This window comes from Carcharodon carcharias, chromosome 17, assembly GCF_017639515.1.
Source record: "Carcharodon carcharias isolate sCarCar2 chromosome 17, sCarCar2.pri, whole genome shotgun sequence".
NCBI classification, from domain to species: Eukaryota; Metazoa; Chordata; class Chondrichthyes; order Lamniformes; family Lamnidae; genus Carcharodon; species Carcharodon carcharias.
Window position 1 is genome coordinate 117,933,839 of NC_054483.1, and position 13,921 is coordinate 117,947,759.

Sequence of the window (13,921 nt, forward strand, 5' to 3'; positions counted from 1 at the left end):
CAATACCAATGCTATCATGGATAGGTGCATCTGCAACAGGCATTGGTGACCTCTCGCCACCTGCCCCAGAGCCATTCTGGCAAATATGTCCTTCAGGCCTCAGTCAGTAGTGGTGCTACCAAGCCACTCTTGGTAGGGGGCATTGTAGTCCCCCATCCAGAGTACATTCTGTGCTCTTGCTACCCTCTGTGCTTCTTCCAAGTGGTCCTCAAGATGGAGGAGTGCTAATTCATGAGCTGAGGTGGTTTGCAGTAGCTGGTAATTAGCAGGAGGTTTTCTCATCCATGTTTGATCTGATGCCATGAGACTTCATGGGGCCCAGAGTCAATATTGAGGGTTCACAGGGCCACTTGTTCCTGACTGTTTACCACTGTGCCATTACCTCAGGTTGCACTGTTCTGTCAGTGAGAAAGGATATACCAAGGGATGGTGATAGTGGTGTCTGAGATATTGTCTGTAAGGCATGATTCGGTGATCTGACTGTGTCAAGCTGTTGTCCAACAGCTGTCTGTGGCACAGGTCTCCCAATTTTTGCACAAGTCCCTAGAGGACTTTGGAGGAATTTGCAGGGTTGACTGGACGGGGGGATACCTTTATCTCTTTTGGTGCCGTGGTTGATGCTGGGTGCCTGACCAGTTTTATTCCTTTTAGATTTTTCTGTGGCAGTTTGATAGAATGGAGTGACTTGCTAGACCCTTTTGGAGGGCAGTAAGAGTCAGTCATTTTGCAAGGCAGTAAGAGTCAGTCATTTTGCTGTAGATCTGGAGTCCCATGTGTCCCAGAGCATGTAATGACAGCAGGTTTCCTTCACTGAAGGGCATTAGTGAACCAAGTGGGTTTTTACTACAATCCAGTAGTTTCATGGTCACAATTACTGAGGCTGGATTTTTATTCCAGATGCGGTAGAAGCCTGACCATGAACCATGAGTTAAAGAAATTAGGTAGAATTGTTGTTTGATGACTGTGGAAAATGCATTTTTGTGGTTTTTGGGTGATGGATTATTTGGCTTGGCACTTTACAGTTAAATAACCTGCCAAGACCTATTGTCTAGGCGCGTAGGTAAATGATGGCTACTTGGGATGAGATATGGGACAGCAGTCGTACTTTTTTTAAAGCTACTGAAGGTAATTTACTTGTACTACAAGATGGATGATGAACACTACACTAAAGCAGGAACAAACTGAGAGGGTGACAGAGCTTGAAAGTTAGTTTTTGAGGAAAAATTGGGTAAAAAATTAAAACTGGAAAATAGCTATGAGACATAGAAGATGGAATGAGAAGAAGTGAAGAATTTAATTTTTTTCCATTAAAATAGTATGGAGTGGTATACAATCATGAACTTTGTCCACAAGAGAAGGGAATGGGCTGAGCTTGTTTCTTCAAAGTAAGCATCTCCCCCAATTTGTACATTTTACTTGTGCTTTAGAAGATACACAAACTATATACTAAATATTTTTTCTCATTTTAGCCCAATGGGGAACTTGTTGGTTTTGAATCTCATGCTTTATTCCTTATAGTTTAGTGCTTTTCATTAATTGAACTTCATTTTCTTTTGAACTGAAGGTGAACTATTTCCATAGTGAACGTGGAAAATAAAGGTCTGTCTGCATCAAAGCTTGAAAATCTGAACCAAAGGCTTAACTACAGAAAGAAACACGCCCAAAAAGTTGCACAGTGCATACGGTAAGTTCAACTGCTAATCAATCATTAATTAATCATAAGTGGTTCCTTTTGTGTACCAAAACCGATTTTTTTTTTTTCTCGAACATATATTACAGAATAATTTAAGTGAGGATTCTACTGTTGCTCTTTGTGTCACTTTACTTCACTTTGTCAAACTTCTTGAGAATTCACGAGTATCCTATGAATCTGGTTTTCCAGCATATATAATTCAGGATGGAATTTTTTTCTCTCTCTGTTTCCAGTTTGATTTCCTACCTAATGATCAGATTTGTTGGGTGTAAGTTATGGAAAGCCTAAGCCAAGTATCAGTATCCTGTATAATACTTATCCTTGAACAAGAGGGGTGTCTGGATTATATTCATGGCATTATTCTTGTTTCAAAATGTCATTGAGAATCATTAAATTTAATTTGAATATTGTTGAAAAAAGAGACATGTCGAAGCTTTTCACCTTGTACTCATCAGGACACTTTACAAGAACACCAATGTATGGGGAAAACAACAATTTATACTATTTAACCCTTACATTCAAGACAATCCACAAGAATACCAATACAAGACGAAAAGCTTAGATATGTCTCTTTTTTCAATTATACTCCAATTCTGTACTACCAAATGACTAAATGTAACTTGAGTATGTAACTTGAATGCTCTTACAACTTGATATGTTCTATACCATTTTCCATCCATAGGATAGATTAACGCATTTGGGTGGGTGCACTTATCACAAAATTCACAACTTCCAAAGCATAATTTTGAATTTTATTACTCTGGCTTTCTATCTGATAAAACTTTGCTTTCATGGTTTAAGATGCTGTCTGAACATCTTGACTGGATTACCATCTTGTAATCCTTGGATAACCAACCAGCATTCCTTTTTATAGTCATCTGTAGCCACAGCTCATTGGACAGGAGAGATTTGATATAAATGTATATTTATACTGTGGGTTCATTCATTGTAGATATTCAGTCTAGGTTTTAGCATCACTGCTGCCTATATCTCTACAATTTCATACAGTAGGAAAGAAATATACAGAAGGAAAGGTAAAATTAATAAAAGGACAGAATTCAAGGCACTCTTGTCTGAATGTGCACAGTATTCGAAACATGGTAGTTGAATTGACTGCACAAATGGCAGTAAACAGGTATTGCCATTGTGGAGACGTGGCTGCAGGGTGACCAAGGCTGGGAATGGAATGTTCAAGGATATTCAACATTTAAGAAGGGAAGGCAAAAAGGATGAGATCAGTACATTAGTGAGAGAGGATCTTAGGTTGGAAGATCAAGATCAAGGTCACCAAGGCTCTTTCGACAGCACCTTCGAAACCCCCAGCTACTACCAACTAAAAGGACAAGGGCAGCAGATAGATGGGAACACCACCACCTGGAAGTTCCCCTCTAAGTCACTCACCATCCTGACTTGGAAGTATATCGCCATTCCTTCATTGTCACTGGGTCAAAATCCTGGAACTCCCTTCCTAACAGCATTCTGTGTGTACCTACACCACATGCACTGCAGCAGTTCGAGAGGGCAGCTCATCACCACCTTCTCAAGGGCAACTAGGGATGGACAATAAATGCTGGCCCAGCCAGCACAGCCCATATCCCGTGAATGAATTTTTTAAAATGTGGAATCTGTTTGGGTGGAGCTAAGAAACAGGAAGGGTAGCAAACATTGGGAAGAGTTGTTTACAGGCCACCAAACAGTAGTGGTAATGTAGGGCATGATATAAATTGGGAAATTAGAGGTGCATGTAAAAAGGTAATATAGCAATCATGGGGGACTTCAATCTATATAAACTGAGTAAACCTAATTAGCACTAATGCTGTGGAGGGCGAATTCCTGGGATGTATGCAAGATGGATTTCTAGAACAGTTTATTGAGGAACCAACTCAAGAACTAGCTATTTTAGATCTAGTATTGTGCAATGAGAGAGATAATCTCATTGTAAAGGAACCTTTAGGGAAGAATGACCATAATATGTTATAATTTTACATTAAGTTTGAAAGTGATGTTGTTTAATCTGAAACCAGGGATAGAGCTTCGCCCCTGACGTTGGGGGGGTGGGGGGTCCCGGGAGTGGCCGCGAAGTCAACTGGCGCCTGCGATCGGGCTCTTACATGAATTTCATGCTGGCTGGCCAATTAATGGGGTGGGGTGGCAGCAGCACGAGCGCTGATGTTTGCACATGCACGCGGGTAGGTGCAGTAAAAGCTCCTTGAGGTGCAGATCTTTATCAATATGAATAATATGAAAATATATCCTCTTGTGACTCTGTCACATGAGCAGAGACATGTAAAATATAAGTGCAAAATGTTTTTTTTAAATCAGCTGGACGAAACCTCACCCTGTCCATGGATGAGGTGTCGCCAAAAATTGGCTTTCGCTCGCCTGCCAACCGAACGGTTGGACAGGCAGTGAAAAATTCTGAACAATTAGTCAATTAAGGGCCTTAATAGGCCCTTTGTTGGTGGGCATGCTGCTGATTCCTGCATGTGCCAACTGACCAAAATATCGCACAAGTGTGTGAAGACGTCAGGGTACTCGCCTGATGTCATCACGTGTCATTTTACGCTTGTTTGGGCTGGGGCGCCCGACGAGCTCAATATTCTGCCCTAGGGTCTTTAATATAAACAAAGGAAACTACAAAAGTATGAGGGGCAAATTGGCTGTGTTAGATTGGGAAACTTCATTAAAAGATATGACAGTAGCCAGGCAATGGCTAGCGTTTAAATAATTATTACATGGTTTATAACAAATTTACATTTCTTTGAGGCACAAAAACCCAGCCTGGAAACTTCTCCAGGCTAATAGGAGAAGTTAAAAGATTGTATTAGATCAAAGGAAGAGGCTTATAAAGTTTCCACAAAAAGTAATAAGCCTGAAGATTGGGAGCATTTTAGAATTCAGGACAAAAGGCCCAAGAAACTTTTGAAGAAAATAGAATAAGAAAGTAAACTAGTGAGAAACATAAAAGCAGACTATAAAAGCTTCTACAGGTATGTAAAAAAGAAAAAAATAGCAAAGACAAATGTGGGCCCACAACAGGCAAAGACAGGAGAATTTATAATGCAGAATAAAGAAGTGGCAGAGAAACTAAACAAATACTTTGCCTCTGTCTTAACAGGAAGGTACAAAAAATCTCTCAATACTAGAGAACCAAGGGACTAAAGAGAATGAATAACTGAAAGAAATTAGTATTAGTAAAAAAGGAGTAGTGGAAAAATTAATGGCACTGGAAGTTAATAAATCCGCTGGACCTGATGATCTACATCCCAGAGTGTTGAAAGAGGTGGCTGTAGAGATTATGGATGCATTGGTGGTCATCTTACAAAATCCTACAGATTCTGAACTTAAAAGTGGATAAATCCACTGGCTTGGATGAGATGTATCCCAGGCTTGAAGGAGTCAAGGGAAGAGATGTCAGGGGCCCTGGCAGTAATTTTCAGATCATCTCTGGCCACAGGTGAGGTGTCAGAGGATTAGAGAACTGTTAAAGTTGTCCCATTATTAAAAAAGGGAGGAAGGGATAGACCAGGAAATTACATGCAATCAGTCTAACCTTGGTGGTGGGGAAGTTACTAGAAAGAATTTAAAAGGGACAGAATATATCTACACTTGGAGAGACATGGATTAATCAGGATTGTCAGCGTGGACTTAAGGGAAGGTCGTGTTTAACAAATTTGATCAAATTTTTTGAGGAGGTAACCATGAGTGTCAATTACCAAAAACCCTTTGGGGGCAGGAACCTTGACCCATGTTCTCCCCCAAGTTGTCACTACGAAGTGACAATGAGTCCACATGGTGGAGATCAGTTTGCACCTGGATCATATCTTTTATTTTTAATGATTAATTAAAGAATGCACTTTATTTCATGTTCCTACTTTAAAAATTGTGTCGAAACAGTAGGCATTTTTATTATTGTGCTTACACGTTATTGTGCTTACAATACATTCTCTTTCAGGAGAGCAGCATAAGTAGCCCACTGGTGTTTTTGCAGTAGAACTGGCAAATTGTCTTCACTTCTGTGTGGGTGCCAAGTGAATATGTGGATCTGATTTCCTCAAGTTTACATTATGGAATTCGCTTATTGTAATGGCACAATCTTTCACCTAAATCTTCTTGGATCTGTGATGCTATCAGTTCCTGGACACTCGCCTTGACTGTATTATAGTATACAGTTGATGGAGTGGAGACTAAAAGAACAGAGAATGCCAGAAATGCTCAGCAGGTCTGGCAGCATCTGTGGCGACATAAACTAAGTCAATATTTCAAGTCATGTGATCTTTTATGTCCCACTTCAGGGCTTGAGCATATAAATCCAGAACTGAAGGAGTGCTGCAATGTCCAGTGTGCAGTTTTGTTGATAGGATGCTGAACCAAGGCTCTATCTCCCTAAATAAAAACAGAAAATGCTGGAAAAATTCAGCAGGCCTGACACCATCTGTGAAGACAAAAACCAAGTTTTAAGTCCATTCTTCAGAGCGCAGAACAAGGGTCAGCATTCTGTGAAAGAGCAACATAGAAACCAGTGACAGATGGCCCTGTTGTGGAGGGAGGAGTTGGGGAAAAAGGTATAAAAAAGAAAATGATAAATTAATGAAAATAAATAAATATAAAATAAAAATACATTTAAAGGAATGATTTTAATAGAGATAAAGAAAGAAGAGAGATTTTGTGGTCTGAAGTTGTTGAACTGATTGTTAAGTGCAGAAGGCTGTAAAGTGCCTGAACGGAAGAGGAGGTGCTATTCCTGCAGTTTGTGTTGGGCTTCATTGGAATGTTGCAGCAAGCCAAGGATGGACATGTGGGCATGAGAGCAGGATGATGTGTTGAAATGGCAAGTGACAGGAAGGTCAGGGTCATCCTTAAGGACAGACCGAAGGTCACCCAGTCTGCGTTTGGTGTCTCCAATGTAGAGGAGACCGCATTGGGAGCAATGAATGCAGTAGACCAATTTGAAGGAGGTACAAGTGAAGTGCTGCTTCACCTGAAAGAGGTGTTTGGGCCCTTGGATGGTGAGGAGGGAGGAGGTAAAGCGGCATTGTTACACCTTCTGCAATTGCTTGGGCAGGTGCTGTGGGAAGGGGATGAGATGTTGGGATGATGGAGGAGTGAACCAGGGTGTTGCAGAGGGAACGGTCCCTACGGAAAGCTGACAGGGGAAATGAAAAGATGATGTGTTTGGTGGGCAGAACAAGGGTCAGCACTCAGTGAGAAAACAACATTGATACAAGTGACATATGGCCCTGTGGGGAGGAGGGGGATTTGGGGGGGAAAAGGATATTTTAAAAAAATGAAAATGAAGAAATGAAAAATAAAGAAATATAAAATGAAAATAGATTTTAAAAAATGCTTTAAAAAGGAATAAAGATAGAAGAGAGTGTTCATGGTCTGAAGTTGTTGAACTCCATGTTAAGTCCAGAAGGCTGTAAAGTGCCGAATCGGAAGATAAGGTTTTGGCATCATACTGGTGTTGCTGGACATGGTAGATGATGAACCTTTGAATGCGGAGGCTGGTAGGGTGAAAAGTAAGCACAAGGGGGACCCTATCATGTTTCTGGGAGGGAGGGGAAGGGGTGAGGGCAGAGGTACAGGAGATGGGTCAGATACGGTTGAGAGCCCTGTCAACCACAATAATGGGGGGGGAGCCCTTGGTTAGGGAAGAAGGAAGACATGTCAGAAGCGCTATTTTGGAATGTGGCATCATCGGAACAGATGCGATGGAGGCAGAGGAACTGAGAGAATGGGATGGAGTCCTTACAGGACGCAGGGTGCGAGGAGCTGTAGTTGAGGTAGCTGTGGGAGTCGGTGGTCTTGTGATGAATATTGGTAGACAGTCTATCACCAAAAATGGAAATAGAGGTCAAGAAAGGGAAGTATTGATGATGGACCACGTGAAGGTGATGGAGGGGTGGAAGTTGGAAGCAAAATCAATAACTTTTTCCAGGTCCTGATGAGAATACGAAGCGGCACCGATATAGTCATTGATGTACCGAGAAAAAAGAGTTGTGGGAGGGGGCCCGAGTAGGACTGGAACAAGGAATGTTCCACGTAACCCACAAGAAGACAGGCATAACTGGGGCCCATGCGGGTACCCATAGCCACACTTTGTATTTGGAGGAAGTGAGACAAGTTTAATGAGAAGTTGTTCAGTGAGAGGGCAAATTCAGCCAGGCAGAGGAGAGTGGTGGTAGATGGGGATTGTTCGGGCCTCTGTTCAAGAAAGGAGCGTAGAGCCCTCAGATCATCCCGGTGGGGGTGAAGAGGAGGCAGTTAAGGCCAGGGCACTGGAAATTGTTGATGTGACGTTAGAGCATGAAAAAAATTGTGAATAGAAGTGGGAAGAGACTGGACAGGGGAAGAGAGGATGGAGTCTAGGTAGGGAGTAATGAGTTGCGTGGGGCAGGAACAGATTGACACGATGGGTATACTGGGACAGTCCTGTTTGTGGATTTTGGGAAGAAGTTAGAAGTGGGCTGTCCGGGGTTGGGAGACTGAGGTTAGAAGTTGTGGAGGGAAAGTCTCCAGAGGAGATGAGGTCATTGACAGCCAAGGGAACAAAGACCTGATGTTCAGTGGTAGGGCCATGGCCCAGGGGAAGGTAGGAAGAAGTGTCTGAGAGTTGGCGCTTAGCCTCTGCAAGGGAGAGGTCAGTGTGCCGACAACAGTACCACCCTTGTCGACAGGCTTGACAACAAAGTCAGGGTTGGACCTGAGGGAAAGGAGCGCAGCAGGTTAAGGAGACAGGTTGGAGTGGGCGAGAGGAGTAGCGAAATAAAGACCTCCAATTTCATGCCGACAGTTCTCAGTGAAAAGATTGAGAGGTTAGAAGCCAGAGAGAGAGGGAATATTGGAGGCGGGTGAAAGGATCCAATAAACAAGGGGAGGGCTCCTGCCCCAAGAATTGAGTACGGAGACAAAGGAGACGGAAGAAGAGTTCAGCATTGTACCGAGCCTGAAATTCATCGAGGTGAGGATGTAGGGGGATGAAACTAAGTCCTTTGCTGAGTACAGAACGTTCAGCATCAGCATCTTCCTACTCATGTGGCCATGGAAGGTGCCTAAAAAGTTCTAGGAAAAACGTGAAGGTTTTCCTAGGGTAAAATCCTTGATGAAAACTAGCAAATAAAAAGCACATCTCACATGACAACATACCATAATCTGCAGACCCCGAATCAGCCTCATCAGCCATCTTTGGATACATGGAAGACAATCACCCTTGCTAGCGAGGGATAGCCAATAATAATATAGGAGGACCATGCTATGTGCTGTTAGAGCATTTGAAAAGTTCTTTAATTTAAGCTTCAGTGACTGAAATTACCAATCTTAGATTAATGTACAGTAAGTCCTTTTAAGTCGCACCCCTAAATATCATTTCGTTGTAATGTCATTTATTCTTTAGAGCCTGTTTTTCCAATTTGCATCGACATTCTTGCTCTAACAACCCCTTGTGCACCACATCCCCCCGCCCCCCACCCACCCACCAACCATCCTGCGCACTGCACTCAGTGCCAGCCGTCGCCATATTCCAATGTTGGAGCCACCGTCACCAGAGCCCGAAATTGTCAGGAGAGCGTGAGGCCTGAGATCTGGGTGCAGGGGCGCAGGGCTGGGACAGGAAGCTGCTGGCTGTCGATTGCGTGGTGAAGTGTGAGTATGCCGGGGGTGGGGGGGGGGTTGCAGGACAGCGAGAGATGGGAGCTGGGCCCCCAGCTGCATCCATGGCTCAGGACGGGCTCAGCCCCCTGCAGACTATCAGGAAAAGTTCCAGACCCCAGGCGCAAGAGCAGCCTTGGACTGAGAGTTAGCCAGAGCCTCTGGTTGGTTGCTGAGGCACTGTCCTGGGCTGTGGTGAGGTTAAGGATGAGGAAGATGGGGGTGAGACAGAGTGGGAAAGGAGTGAGAGAGTGACAAGATTGGGAAAGGAAAGCAAGCAACAAGTTGAGCTGAGTTTCAAGAGTCCTGTGGGGGAGACATAGAAGCTGTGCTACTGGGGGCTTGTTTGGGTGATTTAGTGTTATCTAATTTGAATTTGTACAGTATTTTTATTCAGTAATTTATTTTGCAAGTTATTCCAGGTAGGAATGCATAGTGCTGCACATGTATAGTAGTGTATTTCAACTTGTACGTTGGTTTCTCTGTGCAGGAAATGTCCGAAGGAACATACCTACAGCTTTAGCGTCACTTCCTATGAGAACCCATGATTCGTATTGTTTCACTTAATCACGATTTTCAGGAATGCAACCACAACTTTTAGTGAGGACTTAGTGTAATATTTTAGACAACACCTAGTTCAATTGCCCCCACCCCCCTCACATCACTGTCCGTTGTTAATGATTCTAGAGTGACTGCAACACCAAATAAGTTACAGATTTCTATAAGCTAACACATTGGGAACCTTTGTACAATTTCTTCTCATCACTTTTTGCTTGGTTGAATACGGAGGGCATTTGTTCTTGTTGCGGTTGCTCTTGATTGGCTATCTAATCTGTAACTAGTGTTAGAGTAATGGCTTAAGTCCATAAGAAATCTGATGCATCTTCTGAAAAAGTAATTGGCAGTTTTAAGTTGATCTTGAAGTAAGCACTGTATACGCTGAAGCACACTTGACAACGTAAACCCCCTATCTCATGTCCTCTGGCAAGAAAGCCCTTTTCTGACAGTTCTGAGCCAAACACTGACCATAGTACTTATGCAGTGTGCTTATGTTGTTCAAGTTGACACCCAAGGTAGTTAATTAATCACTGACAAACCGATCATATCTTCTATTTTTTAAGTTTTGTTCAGGTTCTTTGATTTAAATCATTAGGCATAATGGGCCACATTTTGGAGGAGAGAGACATCTCACCACATGTCCTTTGGCTCAAATATTTTGCCCTGCAACTTGCTGGGAGTTGCTGTAAGTTAATAGTGAGGGCCAAAAGGCAGTTGAGAAGTTGATCCACAACAGGATTAATAGCCTTATGTTAACCATTGAAAGTTAAGGATCGAGAAAGAAATGGAGGAATGACAGAGATGGAAATAGGATGCATTAAAATCAAATCAGCAGAAAGAAATAAAATGAGGGAAAGAAAAGTTGGTTGGAGAGGAAAAAGAGACAAAGGAAAAGTAAGAAAAATTAAAAATATTAAATTTTAATCTAATTTACCACCTGTAGTAATGAGACTTCACAGGTTAAATTGTTCCCTTTCTGGGCTGGAGTGGCACTATTATTGGTTATTTCTTGTTAAATAATTTTGTTTAATTTTTGAAATGTTAAACAAGCTGTGATGCTGTGCTATTTATTGAAGACAGGAACATGATCCTGTGGATAATTCTAGTAGCTAAAATAATTAACAGGTTGTTCTAGTTTGCCACCTGGTGCACATTAATGAAGTACTTGATATCATGAGTTCTCCCTGAGATGATCTTCCTCCTTTACCCCCTTTGCACTAAGCATCTGCATCTGAACTCACCATGCTCTCAGCAGACTGATTTCACAGCCTTCTTGTCTTCCTAAACCTCCCTCCATAAAAGCTGCCCCCCCATTTTCACTGCCACTCCTCCTTCTTGCCATTTTTTATGACACCTCTACGCTCAGGTAAGACAATCAATTGGCAGCAGGGTGGAAGGAGAACCTTCTCGCCGTGTACTTGATCAGGGCAGTGGCGGGAAGGCGGTGCGGTCTCCTTCTCTCCGCCCCCCCCCCCCTCCCCCCCATCTAATTGAATGCCCCTGCCACCAAATTCATCACGAGAGAGGGCATTAAATTCCACCAGATGTCTCTAGGTCTTTTATAAAAATTCATCTTTAGATAAAAGTGAAGCATAAACACATTTGTTGTTAACTTTTAGATGTTATAGTCCCCACTCCCTTTGTAATCGGTGATGGATGAAACTACCCTGCAGCTGTTAAGAGTCAACAACCTTCTGTATTTAAACTGGATTTCCTCGGGTTGAATATCTTCTGAAAATCTCAACCACAAATTTGGTTTAAAAGTATAAGTCAGTCAAAAAATATTACAGCTTCTCACCCTTACCTCCAACATTAGAACAGCATCTTTACTGTTATATAACATCTTTCCCTTCCTAAATCAGCCATTTGTATGGATTCTCCAGAAATGCTTGGTGTCATGGAACCACACCCATTGGAAATTGGATTTCTGCCCCTACACAGAATATTCAGCAATTTGAGCCTGCTTTGCCATTTTATTGGATCATCTTTTGATCTGCACCTGCACTCCAGTTGCCCACCTTTGCTTCATATTCCTTGATGCCCTAACCAATAAAAATCAGTCTCAGCTCCTACCTACACCATTTCCCTAACTATATCTTCTGCAAATTTGGTTATCCAACTTTCATTCAAGTCATGGATAAATATGGTGAAAAATTGAGGCCCCAGAACAGATCCCTAGAAATGTCACTTGTTAAATTAGAGAGCATGTCCTTTACCTTCACTCAATCCTCTACTTCCCAACCCATTCCAAACCTAAGTCAAAAAGTTACCTCTAATACTGTGTTACTGTAATAATAATTTCTTGTGTGGTACCTCACCAAATGCCTTCTGGAAATCGATTCAAGTAATATCTGTAGACACTTATCTAAGCTAGCTTTATTCATAACTTCAAAAAATTAACTAGATTAGATTCACTATGTCCTAAAGTACTGCACTGCCTTCCACCTCCATTTCTTTAATTTACATTTTCATATTTTCCCTACATTATGCATAGATTTATATGCAACAAAAGGGTAGCTAATTGTGAATTGCATTCAAATGTTTCTTTAAGGAACTTCTGCAATGACCCCAAAGCCAACAAAATAACTTTCTTTTTGCCTTTGATTTGCCTACCATGCTATGTTGTTTAAATTTCTAGCTGAAGGGTAAACTTGCAGAAACAAGTAAATCTCATAGCCAAGTTTAAAACAGTTAATTTTTTTACCAATAGATTTTCTATTTACAAGATCTCCATGTTTAAATACTTTGCTTTTGTTCCATTGAGGTAACTTTGGCAATTTACAAAACCTTAAACATTAACTTTTTCATGATCATGTTCATACTGATCCTTGTGTTTCTATAAAACGGCTTTTATTATGAAAAGGGAAATGTTTTTAAAATTTGCATAATTTTTGATATTAATGAAAATAACCTGTTTTAATAGTTTCATTGGCTATTATATAGGTCAGTGCACTTGTATTCTTCGCCACTGCACATTTTCACTTTTTAACTTTTTCTCTTCAGTTTGACTGCAAAAGTTGGATGTAGCTTACAAAATGCATGTATTTCTCAGCATGAGAAGTGGATTTTAGAACATATTACAAATTATACATCCGCTTTAGCTGAGTTTTTAATTAAAGCATCCACTCACTTATCTCTGAAGATTATAGATCCAGGCTAATAATTGTTTGAACAGGAAATCAACATTGCAAGAACAGAGAGGCTGGATGGATGATCAACTGACTGTACTATTAAATGGTTGATTTGCATTTGATCAAAATTATGTCTTGTTCAGTCCTTTAATTTAAAGTGACAAAATAAAGTCATTGACATCTGGAGTTCCTCCTTTATAAAGTGAAGATAGATGCAAGGAGGGTTAGTACAAATACATATATTTTAAGATTTCATTTGAGTTGAAGTTTAAAAGTAGCATTCTAGAATAGAGAGTTATATGAACTGTTTCAGTTTCTGTGCTTGCTTTAATATTGGTATTTATTCATTGTTTCCCCAACCAGATATGTTTTTTGAACTGCTTATTCGGTTAGAATAACTACTGGCAAATCAATTTTTCTTGGTTGCAATCAATTTCAACTTCAATTTTACTCTACTCAAATAGAACATGGCATTAGATGCAACTTAAATATTCTACTTATGATGGGAGACTTTCTCCCAAGCATTTTAACACCATTTAAGTTGAAGTTATTCAGTTTTCATGCTATTCGTATTATCTTCGTACCTTTCTGACCTTGTCAACTAGAATCTGATGCATTGAGGGTATCTTTCTCATGTTTGATGTGTGGAACAAGATCTTTGAAACCCTATTTCCAATAAGCAAATTGTGGATGGCTTATGAAACGTGTCATAGAATTATAGAATGGTTACAGCACAGAAGGAGGACCTTTGGCCTTTTGTGGGTATGTAGGCTCTCTGCAGGAGCCACTCAACTAGACCATTCACCTGCCTTTTCCCCATAAGATTGCATATTTTTTTCTCTCCAGAGAATTATTTAATCCTCTTTTGAAGGCTTCTATTTAAACTGCC

At 41.1% G+C, this 13,921-nt stretch overlaps 1 protein-coding gene across 7 annotated transcripts in view; it reads left to right on the plus strand.

Annotated features, from left to right (window-relative positions):
• add3a (adducin 3 (gamma) a) overlaps positions 1-13,921 on the plus strand; it is a 318,245-nt gene that overhangs the window by 91,302 nt on the left and 213,022 nt on the right. For all 7 annotated transcript variants that reach the window (XM_041210398.1, XM_041210396.1, XM_041210397.1 and 4 more), the window contains exon 2: positions 1,565-1,684. The gene's annotated coding sequence lies outside the window, so the exon portion shown is untranslated. The remainder of the gene's footprint in view (positions 1-1,564; positions 1,685-13,921) is intronic.